This window comes from Pseudophryne corroboree, chromosome 5, assembly GCF_028390025.1.
Source record: "Pseudophryne corroboree isolate aPseCor3 chromosome 5, aPseCor3.hap2, whole genome shotgun sequence".
In the NCBI taxonomy this organism is placed as follows: domain Eukaryota; kingdom Metazoa; phylum Chordata; class Amphibia; order Anura; family Myobatrachidae; genus Pseudophryne; species Pseudophryne corroboree.
Window position 1 is genome coordinate 488,775,107 of NC_086448.1, and position 22,771 is coordinate 488,797,877.

The window sequence follows — 22,771 nt, forward strand, 5'->3', positions numbered from 1 at the left end:
TGTGTTTCCACCATTCCCACTCATTCCAAGAGTTCTAAAGCTCATAAGGAGAACAAGAGTTTAAGAGATCCTCATTGCTCCATACTGGCAAAGGCGGACTTGGTACACGGACCTTCTTAATCTCTTGCAGGAAGAGCCGAGGCCTCTTCCTCTTCGGGAGGACCTGCTACAGCAGGTGCCGTTCACCTATCAAGACTTACTGCAGCTATGTTTGACAGCATGGAGGTTGAGCGCCTGATACTTGCTTGGAAGGGCATTCCGAAGGTCATTCCTACCCTGATACAGGCTAGGAAAGGGGTAACGTCTAAACATTACCATCGTATTTGGAAGAAGTATGTCTCTTGGTGTGAATCCAAGAAGGTTCCTATGGTTGAGTTTCAACTCGAACGTTTTCTCCTCTTCCTGTAAGCAGGTATGGATATGGGCCTGAGGTTGGGATCTGTGAAGGTCCAGATTTCGGCCCTATCCATTTTCTTCCAGAAACAATTGGCTGCACTCCCTGAGGTTCAGACTTTTTTGAAAGGAGTTCTGCACATCCAACCTCCCTTTGTACCATCTACGGCGCCTTGGGACCTTAACGTTGTGTTGCAGTTCCTCCAGTCAGATTGGTTTGAGCCTCTACAGGAGATTGAGGTCAAATTTCTTACATGGAAGGCTGTCACGTTGTTGGCCTTAGCTTCTGCTAGACGTGTGTCTGAATTGGGGGCTTTATCCTGTAAAAGCCCTTACTTGATCTTCCACGAAGATAGAGCTGAGCTCCAGACACGTTAGCAGTTTCTTCCGAAGGTTGTGTCGGCAGTTCATATCAACCAACCTATTGTGGTACCAGTGGCTACTGACTCCTCAATTACATCAAAGTCCTTGGATGTTGTGAGGGCTCTGAAGATATATGTGAAGAGAACTTCTCATCACAAAAAGTCAGACTCTCTGTTTGTCCTATATGATCACAAGAAAATTGGGTGTCCTGCTTCTAAGCAGACGATCTCTTGCTGGATTAGGTTCACTATACAGCATGGCTTATTCTACGGCAGGATTGCAGTGTCCATAATCTGTTAAGGCACACTCTACTCGTAAGGTGGGGTCTTCCTGGGCGGCTGCCCGGGGTGTCTCGGCATTGCAACTTTGCCGAGCTGCAACTTGGTCTGGGTCGAACACGTTTGCAAAGTTTTACAAGTTCAATACTTTGGCCTTTGATGAGCTGAAGTTCAGTCAATCAGTTCTGCAGGAGCCTCTGCGCTCTCCCTCCCATTCTGAGAGCTTTGGTACATCCCCATGGTACTAATGTGGACCCCAGCATCCTCTAGGACGTAAGAGAAAATAGGAAATCCTTTTCTCGTAGTCCGTAGAGGATGCTGGGCGCCCGCCCAGCGCTTTGTTTTCCTGCAACCAATATCTGATTCAGGACTTTTTTGGTTTAGTTATGTACTGCATTGTTACTTGGTAAGTAATGTTTCAGCAGTTGCTGAGTGTTTCAAGCTAGTTAGCTTGATGTGCCTTGTCTGTGTGAGCTGGTATGAATCTCGCCGCTATCTGTGTTATATCCTTCTCTCGAAGATGTCCGTCTCCTTGGGCACAGTTTCTAGACTGAGTCTGGTAGGAGGGGCATAGAGGGAGGAGCCAGCCCACATTCTCAAACTCTTAAAGTGCCAATGGCTCCTGATGGACCTGTCTATACACCATGGTACTAATGTGGACCCCAGCATCCTCTACGGACTACGAGAAAAGGATTTACCGGCAGGTAACCAAAATCCTATTTTCTGCCAAAAATGTCAGAGTGCTGGATTGACTGAATAAACCCTGCAGGCTGTCAGTGACTAAATAGCTGACAGGTGCCAGTTTCCTGCACCTGCCTGTGCACAGTGCCTACAGTGTGATTTTAACTACACTATTATGACTACCATCTGCCTGCTATATTTGTGTGGAGGGCAGATGCTGACTAGGGGGTGGCACAATGATTGGCGGGGGGAGGAAACTGAGGATTGTTTGAGGAAGGGGGGCCCCATATCAGTGACTTGCTTTGGACCCCATGAGGTCTAAATCCGCCTCTGATACTGATCACTATGTGATGTGTTTGTTTTCTCTCACTCTCATTGGTAGGTTTTTTTGTGTATTAATGTAATGCGCTTATTTCTATAATATTTTCCCCTTTTTTAGAACTATACTTACCATTATTCAGCACTTAGCCCCAGAAATGATAAATTCTTATCACCACCTATCTCAACAATAAGAAATTAAGTACTGATGTGTCCATATTTACCTAGAAACAAATCACACCAAATAGCCTCATTTAGCTTGCCTTGGACTTTGTGACTTAGCCAAACCAAGCATCCAATTAGAGTCTTTTTCACAAAATATGCATCATATATGCATCATAAATGTACAATGCAGAGGGAACCAGACTACTGGAGCTGGCATTTCATATGGCTTCGGTACATGACTCAGTCACTAATCTGGCTGTAAAGGTCTGATAGGAGTTACCCATGCAATGCCTCATGCAGAGGCATCACTAGGGAGGTATGGGGGGTACGGACATCTAGGTGTCACTCCAGCTACTTCTCAATGACCAGGAGCTGGGCGCCACAATGCTACATCATAGAACAGCACCTGGCTCCTGTCAGGGAAGAGGAACCGGCAGTGCTGGGAGAGTCTGTGGGGATAGCCAAGCATCTCTGGGGATTCCACAAAGCCATGCCTCTTTTTGGTTGCATGCATCTTCATCACATGCAGGGTGCTGTTTAATGCTCCAGATGTCACTGAGCCCAGTGATGCCTTGCATCATGCCACTTGTTGTTATGCTTAAACTGTGATTTTATGACAAAATAACTAATCTAGTGTTCCTAGTACATAAAGAGCAACTTTGTATGTGACCACAATGTGAATAAGATGCAAACAAGCATCTAGCACCATATGAAGCAAAAACGCTAGGTGACTGAGGACACATCTCTACCATCAGAATCTATCAAAAATCACATGCAGTTATAGGGCTCTGATAGAAGCCCATCCATGTAAAGTTTAAAAAGTTAAGTGGTCTCTAATGCAATTACTTTACATTACTCCAGCTACTGCACATGTGGTGCTGCCATCAGGCCATGTATGTACAGGCAGACATTACTGGAGAAGGATTACTCAGAGAGTGATCCCCTCCTGAAGTTGATGCTTCATAGTCCATTACAAAAAATAACGATTTCTAACAGTACAAGTGAAAGTTGGCCAATAGCAACCAACCAGCTTCTCCAAATCCTTTCATAGAAGAATGTACTTGATAAATACTAGCTAAAAGCTGATTGGCTGATAAAGGGCAACTTCTCCACTTCCCCACTCTTTAGGAGGCTTGAAATATCTCCAGTGTCCAACAATGATTTCATGCTTCACAGGAAAAAAGGATGAAAAAGATGAAGCTACGATAGTTGTTACACCACAAGATATAGGGCCGGAAAAATAAATGGCAAAATGCTCTCAAAACTAAGAGACCTGCAATTTTCAGAGTTTTGCCAACAGTCCTTATATGTTTCAAGTTATGGAAAGCAAATCTTTCTGGAGCTTAAACCCAGGAAGCAATGCCATCTATAGATGATGTTGCCTAATAAAAGCTTGATTCCCAGAGAGGTATGCGATAGGATCCCTTCCAGTGTCCCCTGTAAATCTTGCATGCACTGGCCCAGAGGTTCTCAAACTCGGTCCTCTGGGGCACACACAGTGCATGTTTTGCAGGTCTCCTCACAGAATCGCAAGTGAAATAATTAGCTCCACCTGTGGACCTTTTAAAATGTGTCAGTGAGTAATTAATACACCTGTGCACCTGCTGGGTTACCTGCAAAACATGCACTGTGTGTGCCCCCGAGGACCGAGTTTGAGAACCTCTGCACTGGCCGATGGCCATGCATATGCAGAAGCAGTGTCGGACTGGAGCATGGAGGGCCCACCGAGGGAATGCAGAGGTAAAGGCACATGCTTAGGGGTGTGGCCAGCTGCCACAGAGGCTTGGCTTACATGGTATGGACCCCATGATAAATATATATATAGTAAATACTGCTAGTGCATGCATGATAATGTACCAGATTAATAACTGCAATAATATGTATAATGTACAATTCAAGTGCACAGTCGGGACCTCATCCATAAAGGAGGAGGGGGGCCCCCAGGCAGTGGGGCGCACCGGTGGTTTCCCTGTACCCCTGTGGGCCAGTCCAACCCTGTGCAGAAGGACTCCTGGGTCATAAATAAACCCCTCTTATCAGAGGACCTGTGCTTTGCATTTTTTATTGCAATCATACATGCATATGGAGTTACTAAAAGCTGCAATGCATGCGATCAGTGGTGGAATATATAGCATTCAAAATGCAATGCATGATACATCTGCTAATAATAATAAAAAGTTACTTGTAGTGTTCCAGGTCATGCCCCTGTGAAAATAAGTCAGAAAAGTCTTTGCCAGACATCATCAAATTGTTATAAACACATGTACACTAAGCAACTGTTATATAGCTAAATGAAAATGAGAAATTATTTGTCTTCATGGTCAAAATTATAATTCATAATTACATGTATTTGAAATAGGATCTGTAATGACACTTATAATATGAGTTTAAAATTATTCTAATCATATGAATATAATTTATATACTTGAAAGACAGATTTTTGATCTATCTGCCTCCTATACTTTACACTTTATTAAGTGTTTTTTTTATTGAAGCAAAAGCATCAGAAAGATACAGAAGATTCAAATGACAAATTTGGGAAAAACAAGAGTGACAAACATGATATCATGTACAACAACAGCATAATGTTTGCAGACACATTGTACTATAAAAAATAAAAAAATATTATCATTGATCAATAGATAGAAGATCATAGAATTATCAAACCAAACATAAAACTTTGGGTCCTAGCACTCACCCAGGGAAAAGAATAATTGAAGGGCCATGATGAAGGGTATAGGTTTAGTACCCTAAGATCAGTTGGAGCCAATTATAGATTTTGGTTTACGTGAAAGTGGGTAAAGTATGGGTACTATTTGAGGTACTGTAAACACTAGATGGCTACTAGTAGGGACCAGAGGAATCAGCATATGGTATGAAGTGAGTCACACAGTGAGACTCAGGATTTCAGATTTATTGACGAGTGCAGATGTACAGCCGTACTCACAGTATCAAAAACAGGCAGCAGAGGGGAAGTAGAGCAAATAGCAGACCAACAAGTCGTATACAGATGGAGACACGCTCATCTAGGCTTCTCTGCTGTGCCTAGGTGCACCAAGGTTTATTAGCATAAGCCTTTCATCTATTGTTCTCAGCTGCAATACAATACAGAGAACAATACAGCAGGGGATTAAGTCATTACAGCAGGGGATTAAGTCCGACTGCACTGGCTCAGTTAATCCTATTAAAGGCAAAGGTGAGGAGGGCTCCATCTGTATGTATAGCAATATTCAGATGATAAGAGATCTCCCCAAAGTTGAGTACTACACAGTCTTGTCACTCAAACACACAGTGGCAAGATTGCACACCATGCACATGCACAGAAGACATATCACGAGGCATCTTAGTAAAGGACTTAATACCTCAGTGAAAACATCATGAAGATATCCCAGGTGTGCACTCCATTACCAACAGTTTCCACCCAATCCATAATCAAAATCTAACTTGGTTGGAATGAATCCATTGTTACTAAATAGTTTATTCCCAGCCACACACAACCCCATTTGTAACATTATACTACTGTTCTATGGAAAATATCCCTATTTGTCTTACTCATTTTGTGACAATGTCCCATTTTTGTATCAGCCTCCCTCCTCAACTGCCTTAAAAATCCCTGAACACCAGACAGACTCATAAACAGTGGTATCGATCATTCTGCCCATGGTCACATCTAGGACAGTTGTGAGAATTCTAAAAGCCCATGATGAAAAGTCTATGTGGTGACAAATAGGTTCTGTGGCATACATTAAAGAGTAAGTAATTATAGGTGCTTGCTGTGAACACCGAACAGAACTTGGATAATTTACAGGTGAAATGAGAGACTGTGGGAGCAGGAAATTGAGTTAACCACTGCCTCATGCTCCAGTTGATTGAACTATGGTAGAGCGCCTCCCTCAAAACTCTATAGTAAAAGGATATACATTTGCTAATTGGAATTCATTAAGAAAGCAGCTAATCCAGCTGATTTTGTCAATTAACCTCCACAAATGCTCTTGTCAGGGATCCTTTCTAAATTTAAACCAGCTGATAAGATAAGGGAAACATCCATATGTTTTTGAGCTTCTCACAAGCCTCTAGGCCAGTGATGGCTAACCTTGACACTCCAGCTGTTGTTTAACTACACATCCCAGCATGCCCTGCATCAGTTTTAGCGGGATGCAGTCAGTTTACCTCCAATCAAAATCCCGACGTTCAAAATCCCGACACCAATTGACCGATGGTCAAAATCCCGACAAGGTCAAAATCCTGACATGGATAAAATACCGACATTTAAAATACCGACAAGGTCAAAATACCGACATGTAAAATGCCGACAGGTCAAAATACCGACATGAGTTTTTCATGATTTTTTTCATTGAAACCGACTTGTTCATACTTTACCATCCCAGTGGACCTGGAGGGGGAATATAATAGTGTGCCCGAAGCATGGCGAGCGCAGCGAGCCTTGCGAGGGGATGCGATACACTTTATATGGTGTCCATGTTGACTTATGTCGACATTCACACAAAAAACAACAAACAATTGCATGTCGGTATTTTGACCTGTCTGCATTTTACATGTCGGTATTTTGACCTTGTCGGTATTTTAAATGTCGGGATTTTGTCCATGTCGGGATTTTGACCTTGTCGGGATTTTGACCATCGGTCAATTGGTGTCGGGATTTTGAACGTCGGGATTTTGATTGGAGGTATTTCATACCGATCCCGTTTTAGCATGGCCAAATAGCAAAACTGTAGCAGGGCATGCTGGTATGTGTAGTTCAACAACAGCTGGAGTGTCAAGGTTAGCCATACTTGCCTACCTGACCCTCTCCATGAGGGAGAAAATGCTCTGTTCCTGGACTTTCCTGGTAATGTATGATTGCCATCACCTGTGGCGAAACACCTTTCTTATCAATTAACTAGCTCACCACAGGTGATGGCAATCATACATTACCAGGAAAGTGCAGGAACACAGCATTTTCTCCCTCATGGGGAGGGTCAGGTAGGCAAGTATGCTCTAGGCCATAGGTTCTCAAACTCGGTCCTCAGGACCCCACACGGTGCATGTTTTGCAGATCACCTCACAGAATCACAAGTTAAATAATTAGCTCCACCTGTGGACCTTTTACAATGTGTCAGGGAGTAATAAATACACCTGTGCACCTGCTGGGTTACCTGCAAAACATGCACTGTGTGGGGTCCTGAGGACCGAGTTTGAGAACCTGTGCTCTAGGCATTTTGGGCCAGTATCAAGGGTACTGTAATATTAGGATAAGCTACGAAGTCTGACAATTAAGTTTGCAAACTCGCCACCTTGTGCTTGCCGTGGCAGCACTGGACAGAAACATCATTATGCTTTATATGACGTTGACATATCAGTGTTTCATAGCTGTGTTGTTGTTGATCTAAAGCAGTATCTTCCTGAGTGACATATATTATTGGGGGAAATTCACAGTTGATCACAGCAGCAAATTTGTTAGCAGTTGGGCAAAACCATGTGCACTGCAGGGTAACATGTGCAGAGAGAGTTAGATTTAGGTGGGGTGTGTTCAAACTGAAAATAAGATTTTACTCACCGGTAAATCTATTTCTTGTAGTCCGTAGTGGATGCTGGGGACTCAGTAAGGACCATGGGGATTAGCGGCTCCGCAGGAGACTGGGCACAACTAAAGAAAGCTTTAGGACTACCTGGTTTGCACTGGCTCCTCCCACTAAGACCCTCCTCCAGACCTCAGTTAGGATACTGTGCCCGGAAGAACTGACACAATAAGGAAGGATTTTGAATCCCGGGTAAGACTCATACCAGCCACACCAATCACACCGTATAACTCGTGATACTATACCCAGTTAACAGCATGATAACAACTGAGCCTCTCAACAGATGGCTCAACAATAACCCTTTAGTTAGGCAATAACTATATACACGTATTGCAGACAATCCGCACTTGGGATGGGCGCCCAGCATCCACTACGGACTACGAGAAATAGATTTACCGGTGAGTAAAATCTTATTTTCTCTAACGTCCTAAGTGGATGCTGGGGAATCCGTAAGGACCATGGGGATTATACCAAAGCTCCCAAACGGGCGGGAGAGTGCGGATGACTCTGCAGCACCGAATGAGCAAACTCTAGGTCCTCCTCAGCCAGGGTATCAAACTTGTAGATTCTTGCAAGAGTGTTTTAACCCGACCAAGTAACAGCTCGGCAAATTTGTAAAGCCGAGACCCCTCGGGCAGCCGCCCAAGAAGAGCCCACTTTCCTCGTGGAATGGGCTTTCACAGATTTAGGGTGCGGCAGTCCAGCCGCAGAATGTGCAAGTTGAATCGTGCTACAGATCCAGCGAGCAATAGTCTGCTTAGAAACAGGAGCACCCAGCTTGTTGGGTGCATACATGATAAATAGCGAGTCAGTTTTCCTGACTCCAGCCGTCCTGGAAACATATACTTTTCAGGGCCCTGACTACGTCCAGAAACTTGGAATCCTCCAAGTCCCAAGTAGCCACAGGCACCACAATAGGTTGGTTCACATGAAAAACTGCTACCACCTTAGGAAGGAATTGGGAACGAGTCCTCAATTCCGCCTTATCCATATAAAATACAGATAAGGGCTTTTGACAAAGCCGCCAATTCTGATACACGCCTGGCCGACGCCAAGGCCCACAGCATGACCACTTTCCACGTGAGGTATTGTAGCTCCACGGATTTAAGTGGCTCAACTCAATGCGACTTCAGGAAATCCAACACTACGTTGAGATCCCATGGTGCCACTGGAGGCACAAACGGGGGCTGACTATGCAGCACTCCCTTAACAAAAGTCTGAACTTCAGGCAGTGAAGCCAGTTCTATTTTGGAAGAAAATCGATAAGAGACGAAATCTGGACCTTAATGGAACCCAATTTTAGGCCCATAGTCACCTCTGACTTGTAGGAAGTGCAGAAATCGACCTAGCTGAAATTCCTCCTTTGGGGCCTTACTGGCCTCACAGCACGCAACATATTTCCGCCATATGCGGTGATAATGGTTTGCGTTCACTTCTTTCCTAGCTTTAAATAGCGTAGGGATAACTTCCTCCGGAATGCCCTTTTCCTTCAGGATCCGGCGTTCAACCGCCATGCCGTCAAACGCAGCCGCGGTACGTCTTGGAACAGACAGGCCCCCTGCTGCAGCAGGTCCTGTCTGAGCGGCAGAGGCCATGGGTCCTCTGAGATCATTTCTTGGAGTTCTGGGTACCAAGCTCTTCTTGGCCACCCGGAACAATGAGTATAGTTCTTACTCCTCTCCTTCTTATTATTCTCATTACCCTGGGTATGAGAGGCAGAGAAGGGAACACATACACCGACTGGTACACCCACGGTGTTACCAGAGCGTCCACAGCTATCGCCTGAGGGTCCCTTGACCTGGCGCAATATCTTTGTAGCTTTTTGTTGAGGCGGGACGCCATCCTGTCCACCTGTGGCCTTTCCCCACGGTGTACAATCATTTGGAAGACTTCTGGATGAAGTTCCCACTCTCCCGGGTGGAGGTCGTGTCCGGGAGAAACCCTTTTTATCCTGTTCTGTGTCCAGAACCATACCCAGGAACAGTAGACGCGTCGTAGGAACCAGCTGCGACTTTGGAATATTCAGAATCCAGCCGTGCTGTTGTAGCACTTCCCGAGATAGTGTTACTCCGACGAACAACTGCTCCCTGGACCTCGCCTTTATAAGGAGATCATCCAAGTACGGGATAAGTACTTCGGCAGTGGCGTCACAAGGCGGGTGCGGGGGGTGCGGCCCGCACCCGGGTGTGACACCTGGAGGGGGTGACACCAAATGTCAGCTCCTCCGTAGTGACAGGAGCCAGGTGCTGCAGTGTGAAATTCCGCTACAGCACCCGGCTCCTGTCATAGCAGAGGAGCCGACAGCACACTGAGACCGTCTCTGGGGGAAGCCCAGCATCTCCGGAGATGCTGTGCACGCCCCCAGAGTGACGATACCAGTATCCCCGCTAAGCCACGCCCCTAGCTGTAAAGGCCACGCCCCTTTTTGCCGCGATCGCGGCAGTACATCAGGGGTGCGCACCGGGTGTCACCACACCTGGTGACGCGACTGTACTTCGGCCATTACCTTGGTAAATACCCTCTGTGCCGGGGACAGACCAACGGCAACGTCTGGAATTGGTAATGACAATCCTGTACCACAATTTTGAGGTACACCTGGTGAAGAGGGTAAATAGGGACATGCAGGTAAGTATCCTTGATGTCCAGTGATACCCTGAAATTTTCCAGGCTTGCAATAATCGCCCTGAGCGATTCCATTTTGAACTTGAACTTTCGTATATAAGTGTTCAAGGATTTCAATGTTAGAATGGGTCTCACCGAACCGTCTGGTTTCGGTACCACAACATTTTGGAATAGTAACCCCGGCCTTGTTGAAGGAGGGGTACCTTGATTTCACCTGCTGGAAGTACAGCTTGTGAATTGCCGCCAGTACTACCTTTCTCCGAGGGCAGCAGGCGAGGCTGATGTGAGGCAACGGCGAGGGGGAGTCGTCTCGAACTCCAGCCTGTATCCCTGTGATACTACTTGCAGAACCTAGGGATCCACCTGTGGGCAAGCCCACTGGTCCCTGCAGTTCCCGAGACGCGCCCCCACCGCACCTGTCTCCACCTGTGGAGCCCCAGCGTCATGCGGTGGACTCAGAGGAAGCGAGGGAAGATATTTGATCCTGGGAACTGGCTGACTGGTGCAGCTTTTTCCTTCTTCCCTTGTCTCTGTGCAGAAAGGAAGCGCCTTTGACCCGCTTGCTTTTCTGAAGCCGAAAGGACTGTACCTGAAAATACGGTGCTTTCTTAGGCTTTTGTGAGGAAACCTGAGGTAAAAAATTTTCTTCCCAGCCGTTGCTGTGGATACGAGGTCCCAGAGACCATCCCCAAACAATTCCTCACCCTTATAAGGCAGAATCTCCATGTGCCTTTTAAATACAGCATCACCTGTCCACTGCCGGGTTTCTAATACCCTCCTGGCAGAATGGACATTGCATTAATTCTGGATGCCAGCCGGCAAATATCCCTCTGTGCATCCTTTATATATAAGACAACGTCTTAAATATGCTCAATGTTAGCAAAATACTATCCCTGTCTTAGCGTATTAATATTATCTGACAGGGTATCAGACCACGCTGCAGCAGCACTATTTATGCTGAGGCAATTGCAGGTTTCAGTATATAACCTGAGTGTGTAAATACAGACTTCAGGATCGCCCCCTGCTTTTTATCAGCAGGTTCCTTCAAGGTGGCCGTATCCTAAGACGGCAGTGCCACCTTTTGACAAACGCGTGAGCGCCTTATCCACCCTAAGGGATATCTCCCAACATGACCTATCCTCTGGCGGGAAAGGGTACGCCATCAGTAACTTTTTAGAAATTACCAGTTTCTTATCGGGGGAAACCAAGCTTCTTTACACACTTCATTCATTAATCTGATGGGGGAACAAAACACTGGCTGCTTTTTCTCCCCAAAAATAAAACCCCTTTTATGTGGTACTTGGGTTCATGTCAGAAAATGCGTAACACATTTTTCATTGCCGAGATCATGTAACGGATGTTCCTAGTGGATTGTGTATATGTCTCAACCTCGTTGACACTGGAGTCAGACTCCGTGTCGACATCTGTGTCTGCCATCTGAGGTAACGGGCGTTGTTTGAGCCCCTGATGGCCTTGAGATGCCTGGGCAGGCGCGGGCTGAGAAGCCGGCTGTCCCACAGCTGTTACGTCATCCAGCCTTTTATGTAAGGAGTTGACACTGTCGGTTAATACCTTCCACCTATCCATCCACTCTGGTGTCGGCCCCACAGAGGGCGACATCCCATTTATCGGCCTCTGCTCCGCCTCCACGTAACCTTCCTCATCCAACCTGTCGACACAGCCGTACCGACACACCGCACACACACAGGGAATGCTCTGACTGAGGACAGGACCCCACAAAGTCCTTTGGGGAGACCGAGAGAGAGTATGCCAGCACACACCAGAGCGCTATATAATGCAGGGATTAACACTATAACTGAGTGATTTTTCCCCAAATAGCTGCTTGTATACATATATTGCGCCTAAATTTAGTGCCCCCCCTCTCTTTTTAACCCTTTGAGCCTGAAAACTACAGGGGAGAGCCTGGGGAGCTGTCTTCCAGCTGCACTGTGAAGAGAAAGTGGCGCCAGTGTGCTGAGGGAGAAGCCCCGCCCCTTTTTCGGCGGACTTTCTCCCGCTTTTTCCGGAATACTGACAGGGGTAATTTTACATCTATATAGCCTCTAGGACTATATATGATGTAGATAATCCAGCCAAGGTGTCATATATTGCCCTCAGGGCGCCCCCCCCAGCGCCCTGCACCCATCAGTGACCGGAGTGTGAGGTGTACATGAGGAGCAATGGCGCACAGCTGCAGTGCTGTGCGCTACCTTGGTGAAGACCGAAGTCTTCTGCCGCCGATTTTCCGGACTCTTCATGCTTCTGGCTCTGTAAGGGGGACGGCGGCGCGGCTCCGGGAACGAACACCAAGGTCGGGTCCTGCGGTCGATCCCTCTGGAGCTAATGGTGTCCAGTAGCCTAAGAAGCCCAAACTACCACCTGTTAGGTAGGTTCACTTCTTCTCCCCTTAGTCCCTCGCTGCAGTGAGTCTGTTGCCAGCAGATCTCACTGTAAAATAAAAAACCTAAATATACTTTCTTTCTAGGAGCTCAGGAGAGCCCCTAGTGTGCATCCAGCTCAGCCGGGCACAAGAATCTAACTGGGGTCTGGAGGAGGGTCTTAGTGGGAGGAGCCAGTGCACACCAGGTAGTCCTAAAGCTTTCTTTAGTTGTGCCCAGTCTCCTGCGGAGCCGCTAATCCCCATGGTCCTTACGGAGTCCCAAGCATCCACTTAGGACGTTAGAGAAATCTAAATTGCAATGTAAAAATAAAGCAGCCAGTATTTACCCTGCACAGAAACAAAATAACCCATCCACATTTAACTATCTCTGCAAATGCTATATCTGCCCCCCCTGCAGTGCACATGGTTTTGCCCAACTGCTAACAAATTTGCTTCTGCGATTGACTCTGAATTACCCCAATTGTCTGTGCTTGTTTTGGTGTGCCATCACGAAAATGTTGGAGCTTGAATTAGAATAATGAACAAACTTTACATTTCATGTTAAACGGCAAGAGTGGAAGCAAAATCAGAGAGGCAAATGTTTGCGCAAGTTTTCAGGGATAACGTCATAAGGAAACAGCAGTTTACAAATGGGTTAAACATTTTTTTGAGGGAAGAGATGGCCAGCAATGATTCGAACTGCAGAAAACATTGCAAACATTTGTCAAATTGTGCATGAAAATTGTCAGCTGACAATAATAGTTAACCAAGCATATTATTTGGAAGTACTGAAAAGTCTGCATGAAAAAGTTAGGTTGAAATGACCCAAACTTTTTTCTCATACGTCCTAGAGGATGCTGGGGTCCACTTCAATACCATGGGGTATAGACGGTTCCGCAGGAGCCATGGGCACTTTAAGAGTTTTCAAGGGTGTGAACTGGCTTCTCCCTCTATGCCCCTCCTCCAGACCTCAATTTTAGAATTGTGCCCAGGCAGACTGGATGCACTCCAGGGGAGCTCTACTGAGTTTCTCTGAAAAGACTTATGTTAGGTTTTTTATTTTCAGGGAGGACTGCTGGCAACAGTCTCCCTGCTTCGTGGGACTGAGGGGGCAGAAGTAGGAACCAACTTCCTAAAGAGTTTCATGGCTCTGCTTCTGGCTGACAGGACACCATTAGCTCCTGAAGGGTACTGAATGCTAGCTGTGCCTAGATGCTCACTCCCACAGCACGCCGTCACCCCCTTGCAGAGCCAGAAGTCAGAATATAGGTGAGTGTTAGAAGAGAGATCTTCAATCAAGGTGACGGCTAAAGGTACCGCGCGGCTGGTGGGAATGCAGCGCGCCATGTTGCCCACACATACACAGGCACTGCAGGGTGCAGGGCGCTGGGGGGTCACCCTGGGCAGCATGAAACCTATTGAAACTGGCATAAATAAGGGTCATAAGTTGCTGAGGCACAGTCCTACCCCCGCCAGTATAAAAAATTACCTCATAAAAGCTGAGGAGAAACACGCCATTGAAGAGTGGAGCTTCCTCCTCAGTCAGCCAGCACACTGCTCAGCGCCATTTTCTCTCCTTCCAGGCTGCAGAGAAGAATGCTGGTCCTCCTCCACTGCTGAACAAGTATCGGGGTTCAAAACGGGGGGGGGGGGGCACAGTGAATTTGGTGCTATATAATTGTGTGATTAACATTATAAAAGCGCTACATGTCAGTGGGCATTTTGTGTTCACAGACAATGTGTTACTGGCGTTGGGTTGTGAGCTGGCAAATCCTATCTGTGTCCCTCTGACAGATTTTACTGTGGGTCTGTCCCCTATAAGCCCGGAGTGTCTGTGGTGTGGTTGTGCACATGTGTGACATGTCTGGGGCAGGGAGCTCTTCCTCTGTGGGTGACATGTTAGGGACACAGAGGTGTAATATGACACCAAGAGCCTGACTGGGTGGAAGGTTACATGATAGTGTGAATCATATCAGTAAGAGGTTGGACTGAATCTCATGCAGAAAACAAAATAATCTGTTGAAGATGTGATTTTTAATAGTCCTGCCTTTCATCCACAGGGACCCCTCTGGGTCACATACAAATTTGCGCAAGTAGTACAAACTGATACCGACACGGACTCTGATTCCTGTGTTGAAACTAGTGATGAGAAATTGTATGGTTCCTGTATAGTACAGGAGCCAAGGAAGAAAAGAAGAAAGACTACACGTCTCTTCTGGGGCACACTTTTGTAGTAAATTGTATTATATTATAGTATTTAAAATATAACTTTCATTAATATTCCTCAAAAAATAAGGGGCTATAAGGCAAAATGGAACTGAAACAAAATAAAGATACTATCTATTTATCAAAAAGGATAATCCATCCGATTTAAATATAGTTGATTGTACAAGGTAATGCAAATCAAACTGACTGGCTCCGTTAAGCAAAAATATATGTCTCTCTATTGTTAGAAGAACTGTGATCAAAATTTGATATAAAGGTTGTCTTCTTCTAAAAAGATGAAATATACCTATAATAAATCACACTATCAATGTTCTGGAAGAGAGAAGTATTTCTCTATCTAACAAAGCTGGGCTCACCCTGTTAATTGGGGAAAATCTGTTTCCATAAGCTGAAGTAGATAAGGTGAGAATTGACTGATACTTTGGCTCCAGGTCTGATTATTTTCTGCAGGATAAAAATACCTGCAGTACCAAGTATTCTCTGGTGGTCTCCCAACAAGGTACTGACCTGGCCCGCAGTGCTTGGCTTCCAAGATCAGACGAGGTTGGGCATACTCAGTGTGGTTTGACCGCAGGTGAATATATCCTGCTTAATAATGCCCGGAACCAAGTATTGTGTACTGGAAGTTTCAGGAACTCTTTAAGTCCAGATATTAGTAGCACAAAAATATGTGTTGATAATATTAGAGAGGACAAATTAGAGATGAGTCCTGAGCCAGAGTTCGATTTACTGTCAAGCCTGATGCTGTCCCATTATCGCCATGTTGCACATATATTTCAGATCAAAATAATGTATATACGTGAAAAGTCACATAGGTATCTGAGAAACTTGGTGCAATCAACAGATGTGCGGTTATTGCGGAGATATTGCAAAGAATGGGGCATCAGACATAAGGATAATATCCCACTGTTAGGTGCAGGGGTAATATACCCCCAAAGATGACAAAAATATGAGATGAGTCCTGAACCAGAGTTCGGTTTTACTGACAAGCCTGACGTTGTCCTTATAGTGGGATCACTCAACATACAATTACCGGATTTCCAAGAACTGTGGCCAAACCTTGCTCGCAGCATGCTGCGCAATGCTGCGGGTAAGGTGCCTCGCTGCAATCGGAAAAGGTTACTATTCCCAATCATAATCCACATGTATGGTAAAGTATGAAAAAGTTAAAAATCTATTAAAAAAAAAAGCCATGTCGACCTTTTCATGTGTCGACCTGTCCTGTATCGACCATTTTCATGTATCTACCATTTGTCCATGTTGACCATGTTAATGTCGACAATAGTGGTTGACCTAGTGAGTAGGGTCGACCTGCCAGACAGACACCTTCGGGTATGTGGATCCTGTGCAGAAGCAATCACTGTCTGGTGCAATCATGGTCTGCTTGCTTTTAACCGAGTTACAGCTCTTAACAAACCCCAATCAATGGTCTGTCAACAGATTTGGCAATTATTTTAGTAAATTATTAGCCATCATTATGGAAAGAAGTTTTAAAATGGATATTTAACAATATAATGGGCCGGTAAGAGCCAAGTTGGAATAGGTAGTTACCCACTTTGGGCAATAGTATTGTGGGAGCTTCAATGAAAGAAGGTGAATTAAATGAGTGATGATGAATATTCTGGAATAAGTCCAAAGGGAGCAAAAATAAACTGTCTTGAAGAATCTTGTAATAGTACCACAAGAGATCACCTGAGCCTGGTGCCTTGTGGGAGAGGAGACCTGTTATAATGTCATGGATTCTTGTTTCTAAATATCCACATTTAATAGATCATATTGCTCACAGGACAACCTAGGGAAATGGGCCTTAGTCAACTGATTAGACTGTTGGGCTAGGTCATTTGGTGAGAGCTTGCATAGTCAGGTGAATAACAGTGATGATGTAATTTCTGGGTTTCTGTAATCTAGAAGTTTTGGTCAAAAGAAGACTCACTTTATTGTCCCATTGATAGTAATTATATTTAGAAATTTACGGATTATATTTATGTAGCAAAGTTAGCAAAAAAATCTTCCAGTGTTGCAGAAAATGTTTATAATGAGACAAATTAGGATCATTAGAGTCAAAGACATATGCAGCAAATGCATGTGACATCAATGTTCCAAGAATGAGAGTTTACTTCAGTTCCCGCTTACGTTTTGCTACATAACTGATCATGTGGCTTCTGAGTTTTGCTTTAGATGTCTCCCACAGGAGTAATGAACTGCCCCAGTGCTCTATATTATCATCATCTAAAAAATGGTACCGCCTAGCCTTAAAATCTTCTGTGGACTCATGAACTTTAGTAATTATAGTATAGACATGGGCTTGTAGATCCTTGGATGCAGCTTATTTAGAGTACAAAATAAAAATATTTTACGATAATTGCAGATGTCTATTCTCCATGTCTGAATACACATGAGTTCTGCAAAGTCCAAGTGCTAATGTATCCGCTTTTATATACAGTACAGGTTGGCCAGGGTGTGCTGATCAGATAAAAAAAGTGCTGTGCTTGATTAGCAGTACCAGGCTTATAATATTTTTCTTATTTTATATACAAGCTGTCAGCATTATACTTCTTACACATGGCTTCTTTTGTTGGGTTATTTATGTTTGCTGAGTAAATATTGGCAAAGTAAAATTGGTTATTTTTTGGGCATATATAATGAATTTTTAATATTTGGGAATAACGTGATATTATTTAAATTTTGTATGCGTATCCAAAAATACAAGTTTCTAATAGGTTGTACTTTCTTTTTCAAAGATCAGTAGGTAATGGCACTAATGGAATAACATGAAATCAATGTTGTTTTGTAGTTATCAGTATGGCTGAGGAGAGGTCAGTTTTTGTGTAGAGTGTCAAAGAAGGGGCATTGCTAAACCTAATTATTTGATCATCACACAAGCTGTGTGATACAGTGAAGAGTGAAGCACCATCCTGGGTTGTGTATATCTCCCTGGCAGGTCCAAGCCTCTAGTAAGACATTATACCCGCCCCCCTCTCAGGCACCTTATTGTCTGTGTATGTTTGTAAGTAAGCAAAGATCAATCTGGCTGTGTAAGCTACAAATTGTATAGCTGTAAATTTGGATATGTGCACAGTAGTCTGGACTGCCAATAGACATACAGTAAAGCATCCAGAGTTATGTTTCTGTGGTAAAAGTGAAAGTACCTGAGCAGTATGAACGCTTATATATTTGTCTTTTTTATGTATTATGCACTGTGATAGACCAGATTATTCAGTGGGCACTATGGGATTTGCGATGCAACCGCAATTTTTCCATCACAGCTCTTGTGCGCACGTTAGATCGCATTAACAGCAAACACCTCTGCCTGATTGGCAGGCAGAGGCTTTTGCGGGGCGGGCAGGGGGCATTCGTTGGCTATTACGGGTGAAACGCGGGCATGTCGGCTGTGTTTTCGGGGCAGCTGCGAGTCATCACACGCAGCCGCTCTGATCGAAAAAATGGTGGTGGGACACCTGCCATGACAGCTAGGCTGCGCCGGCAGGAGGCTTCCCTTGTTTCTGCGACCATGCACTACTTGTGGCGCAATCGCAGCACATGGTCGCAGTTGGTGGGCGGTGGGTAGCATGCTGGTCGGCCATGCCCTGCGATGGGCGGCCCCCAGCATGCGAAAAAAGGATTTCACATTCAGCTAAAAAACAGAATCTGCAATCCTTACTGAATAGGGTCCTATGTATTTGTCACATTTTTGGCTAAACTCTTACATTTAATTGACTCTATTTTCCTATCACTAGTACACATCTCAATACATCTATCTACTTCTATAAAACTGTTACATAAGTGTTTTCATTAGTATATTTTTTTTTTACTTTTTTTTCATTAGTGACTGATGTCTGTAGTCTGTTTATACTTTCTTTCCCTGATTCATAAACTTTGATCATACAAATTTGTATCCCAATTTCCTAGGGAAATTAAAGCAGTAAAATATTTGACTTAAGAATCATTACGTTTGGGAGATAATTATATTTTTAAAGTTGTTTCCAAAACATTGTTCAGCTGTGAACTAACAAATGCTTCAAGCACAGAAATGTGTGGAATCACAATAGGAGGTAGTTGTCAAGCTATGAACAACACTAATTTTTGTTGCCATTAAAAGAGACAGTGCAGTCTTAAAGAAAAACATTTTTTTATTTTCTCTAGCGACACAATGGAACAATCACAACTATGATTGCAAAGCCAGTGATACAGTTGAAATGCCTTTGCAATGATAGTATTTTACATTCAGCAGGGGGCAAATGTTTTCTTACTAAAGTCCAAAAATCTTTTTGTTTATTTTTTTAATCTCTACCAAAATTGTGTTTCTTAATTTCTCTATTTCATACATACACATCTTAAAACAAGCAGATTAAACAAAAGTGTCTAAAAAACAGCACATAAAGCCACTGTGTTAACCCCTTAACTTCCCAAATATAACTCTGCAAACGTTTACATGTCACCTCTTGCCAGCACTACAGTATGTTATCTTCAGACAAACTATACTGAGCCCCAAGGCAGAAGAACACAGTAGCATGAGGTAGTCATCACTTTGAGAAGTTTATGGACATGTGCAGAATTTTCACAGAAGGATTGAAAAATTTTACTTTTCAGTAAAATGTTCATATTCCACCATGCATGTGCAAACTGTGTAAAGTCTACTTGCAAAAAAAAAAATGAAACAAAGTACCAATTTTCCACTGACTCCCTTTTTATGTTTTCCAGCACTGTATTTACTTGTGAAATGGAACATACAAAAAGCTTTAGGATACAGTGCCTACACACTACACACAATGACCTTTAGTTATGAAAACAGAATATCAGAATACACTGGTTTATTCACAGTGATTACATGTCTAGTTTCAGACTTGATTGCTTGACAATTCTTTGCTGTCCATTGATTTCTTTGAGACTTCTGACTTGGACCTGTGGACCTACCTTCCGACTCTATCCAGTTGTCTTCCTTGTGCTTGCAACCTTTTTATCACCATAGTTATTAGATTGCTCTTCCACTGCCTGGTATGGTGCCCAACTACTCAGTTCATCCATTAGCTTGGGCAATGCTTTGCACAATATGGATTTTAACTATAAAATAATTAAGAGCCATCTTCATTGATATCTGCTTGTGAGCTTAGGAGGTATTTCATAAACTAACTGCAAAAGCTCTGTTTAGGCTGCATTTATTGATTGTCACTGGGCTACATGAATAGCTTTCAGGTCATAGCTAGTAGAGATGTGCACTTGAAATTTTTCGGGTTTTGTGTTTTGGTTTTGGGTTCGGTTCCGCGGCCGTGTTTTGGGTTCAACCGCGTTTTGGCAAAACCTCACCGAATTTTTTTTGTCGGATTCGGGTGTGTTTTGGATTCGGGTGTTTTTTTCAAAAAACACTAAAAAACAGCTTAAATCATAGAATTTGGGGGTCATTTTGATCCCAAAGTATTATTAACCTCAAAAACCATAATTTCCACTCATTTTCAGTCTATTCTGAATACCTCACACCTCACAATATTATTTTTAGTCCAAAAATTTGCACCAAGGTCGCTGGATGACTAAGCTAAGCGACCCTAGTGGCCGACACAAACACCGGGCCCATCTAGGAGTGGCACTGCAGTGTCACGCAGGATGGCCCTTCCAAAAAACACTCCCCAAACAGCACATGACGCAAAGAAAAAAGAGGCGCAATGAGGTAGCTGTGTGAGTAAGATAAGCGACCCTAGTGGCCGACACAAACACCTGGCCCATCTAGGAGTGGCACTGCAGTGTCACGCAGGATGGCCCTTCCAAAAAACACTCCCCAAACAGCACATGACGCAAAGAAAAAAAGAGGCGCAATGAGGTAGCTGTGTGAGTAAGATAAGCGACCCTAGTGGCCGACACAAACACCGGGCCCATCTAGGAGTGGCACTGCAGTGTCACGCAGGATGGCACTTCCAAAAACACTCCCAAAACAGCACATGACGCAAAGAAAAAAAGAGGCGCAATGAGGTAGCTGTGTGAGTAAGATAAGCGACCCTAGTGGCCGACACAAACACCGGGCCCATCTAGGAGTGGCACTGCAGTGTCACGCAGGATGGCCCTTCCAAAAAACACTCCCCAAACAGCACATGACGCAAAGAAAAAAGAGGCGCAATGAGGTAGCTGTGTGAGTAAGCTAAGCGACCCTAGTGGCCGACACAAACACCTGGCCCATCTAGGAGTGGCACTGCAGTGTCACGCAGGATGGCCCTTCCAAAAAACACTCCCCAAACAGCACATGACGCAAAGAAAAAAAGAGGCGCAATGAGGTAGCTGTGTGAGTAAGATAAGCGACCCTAGTGGCCGACACAAACACCGGGCCCATCTAGGAGTGGCACTGCAGTGTCACGCAGGATGGCCCTTCCAAAAAACACTCCCCAAACAGCACATGACGCAAAGAAAAAAAGAGGCGCAATGAGGTAGCTGTGTGAGTAAGATAAGCGACCCTAGTGGCCGACACAAACACCTGGCCCATCTAGGAGTGGCACTGCAGTATCAGGCAGGATGGCCCTTCCAAAAAACACTCCCCAAACAGCACATGACGCAAAGAAAAAAAGAGGCGCAATGAGGTAGCTGTGTGAGTAAGATAAGCGACCCTAGTGGCCGACACAAACACCGGGCCCATCTAGGAGTGGCACTGCAGTGTCACGCAGGTTGGCCCTTCCAAAAAACACTCCCCAAACAGCACATGACGCAAAGAAAAAAAGAGGCGCAATGAGGTAGCTGTGTGAGTAAGATAAGCGACCCTAGTGGCCGACACAAACACCGGGCCCATCTAGGAGTGGCACTGCAGTGTCACGCAGGATGGCCCTTCCAAAAAACACTCCCCAAACAGCACATGACGCAAAGAAAAAAAGAGGCGCAATGAGGTAGCTGTGTGAGTAAGATAAGCGACCCTAGTGGCCGACACAAACACCGGGCCCATCTAGGAGTGGCACTGCAGTGTCACGCAGGATGGCCCTTCCAAAAAACACTCCCCAAACAGCACATGACGCAAAGAAAAATTAAAGAAAAAAGAGGTGCAAGATGGAATTGTCCTTGGGCCCTCCCTCCCACCCACTCTTATGTTGTATAAACAGGACATGCACACTTTAACCAACCCATCATTTTAGTGACAGGGTCTGCCACACGACTGTGACTGAAATGACGGGTTGGTTTGGACCCCCACCAAAAAAGAAGCAATTAATCTCTCCTTGCACAAACTGGCTCTACAGAGGCAAGATGTCCACCTCATCATCATCCTCCGATATATCACCGTGTACATCCCCCTCCTCACAGATTATCAATTCGTCCCCACTGGAATCCACCATCTCAGCTCCCTGTGTACTTTGTGGAGGCAATTGCTGCTGGTCAATGTCTCCACGGAGGAATTGATTATAATTCATTTTAATGAACATCATCTTCTCCACATTTTCTGGAAGTAACCTCGTACGCCGATTGCTGACAAGGTGAGCGGCGGCACTAAAAACTCTTTCGGAGTACACACTTGTGGGAGGGCAACTTAGGTAGAATAAAGCCAGTTTGTGCAAGGGCCTCCAAATTGCCTCTTTTTCCTGCCAGTATAAGTACGGACTGTGTGACGTGCCTACTTGGATGCGGTCACTCATATAATCCTCCACCATTCTTTCAATGGGGAGAGAATCATATGCAGGGACAGTAGACGACATGTCCGTAATCGTTGACAGGTCCTTCAGTCCGGACCAGATGTCAGCATCAGCCGTCGCTCCAGACTGCCCTGCATCACCGCCAGCGGGTGGGCTCGGAATTCTGAGCCT

General features: G+C 44.8%; 1 pseudogene; it reads right to left on the reverse strand.

The window, feature by feature from the left end:
- Positions 1–15,463: 15,463 nt before the first annotated feature.
- Positions 15,464–15,581, reverse strand: LOC134930473 (5S ribosomal RNA; annotated as a pseudogene).
- Between the last annotated feature and the right edge of the window lie 7,190 nt (positions 15,582–22,771).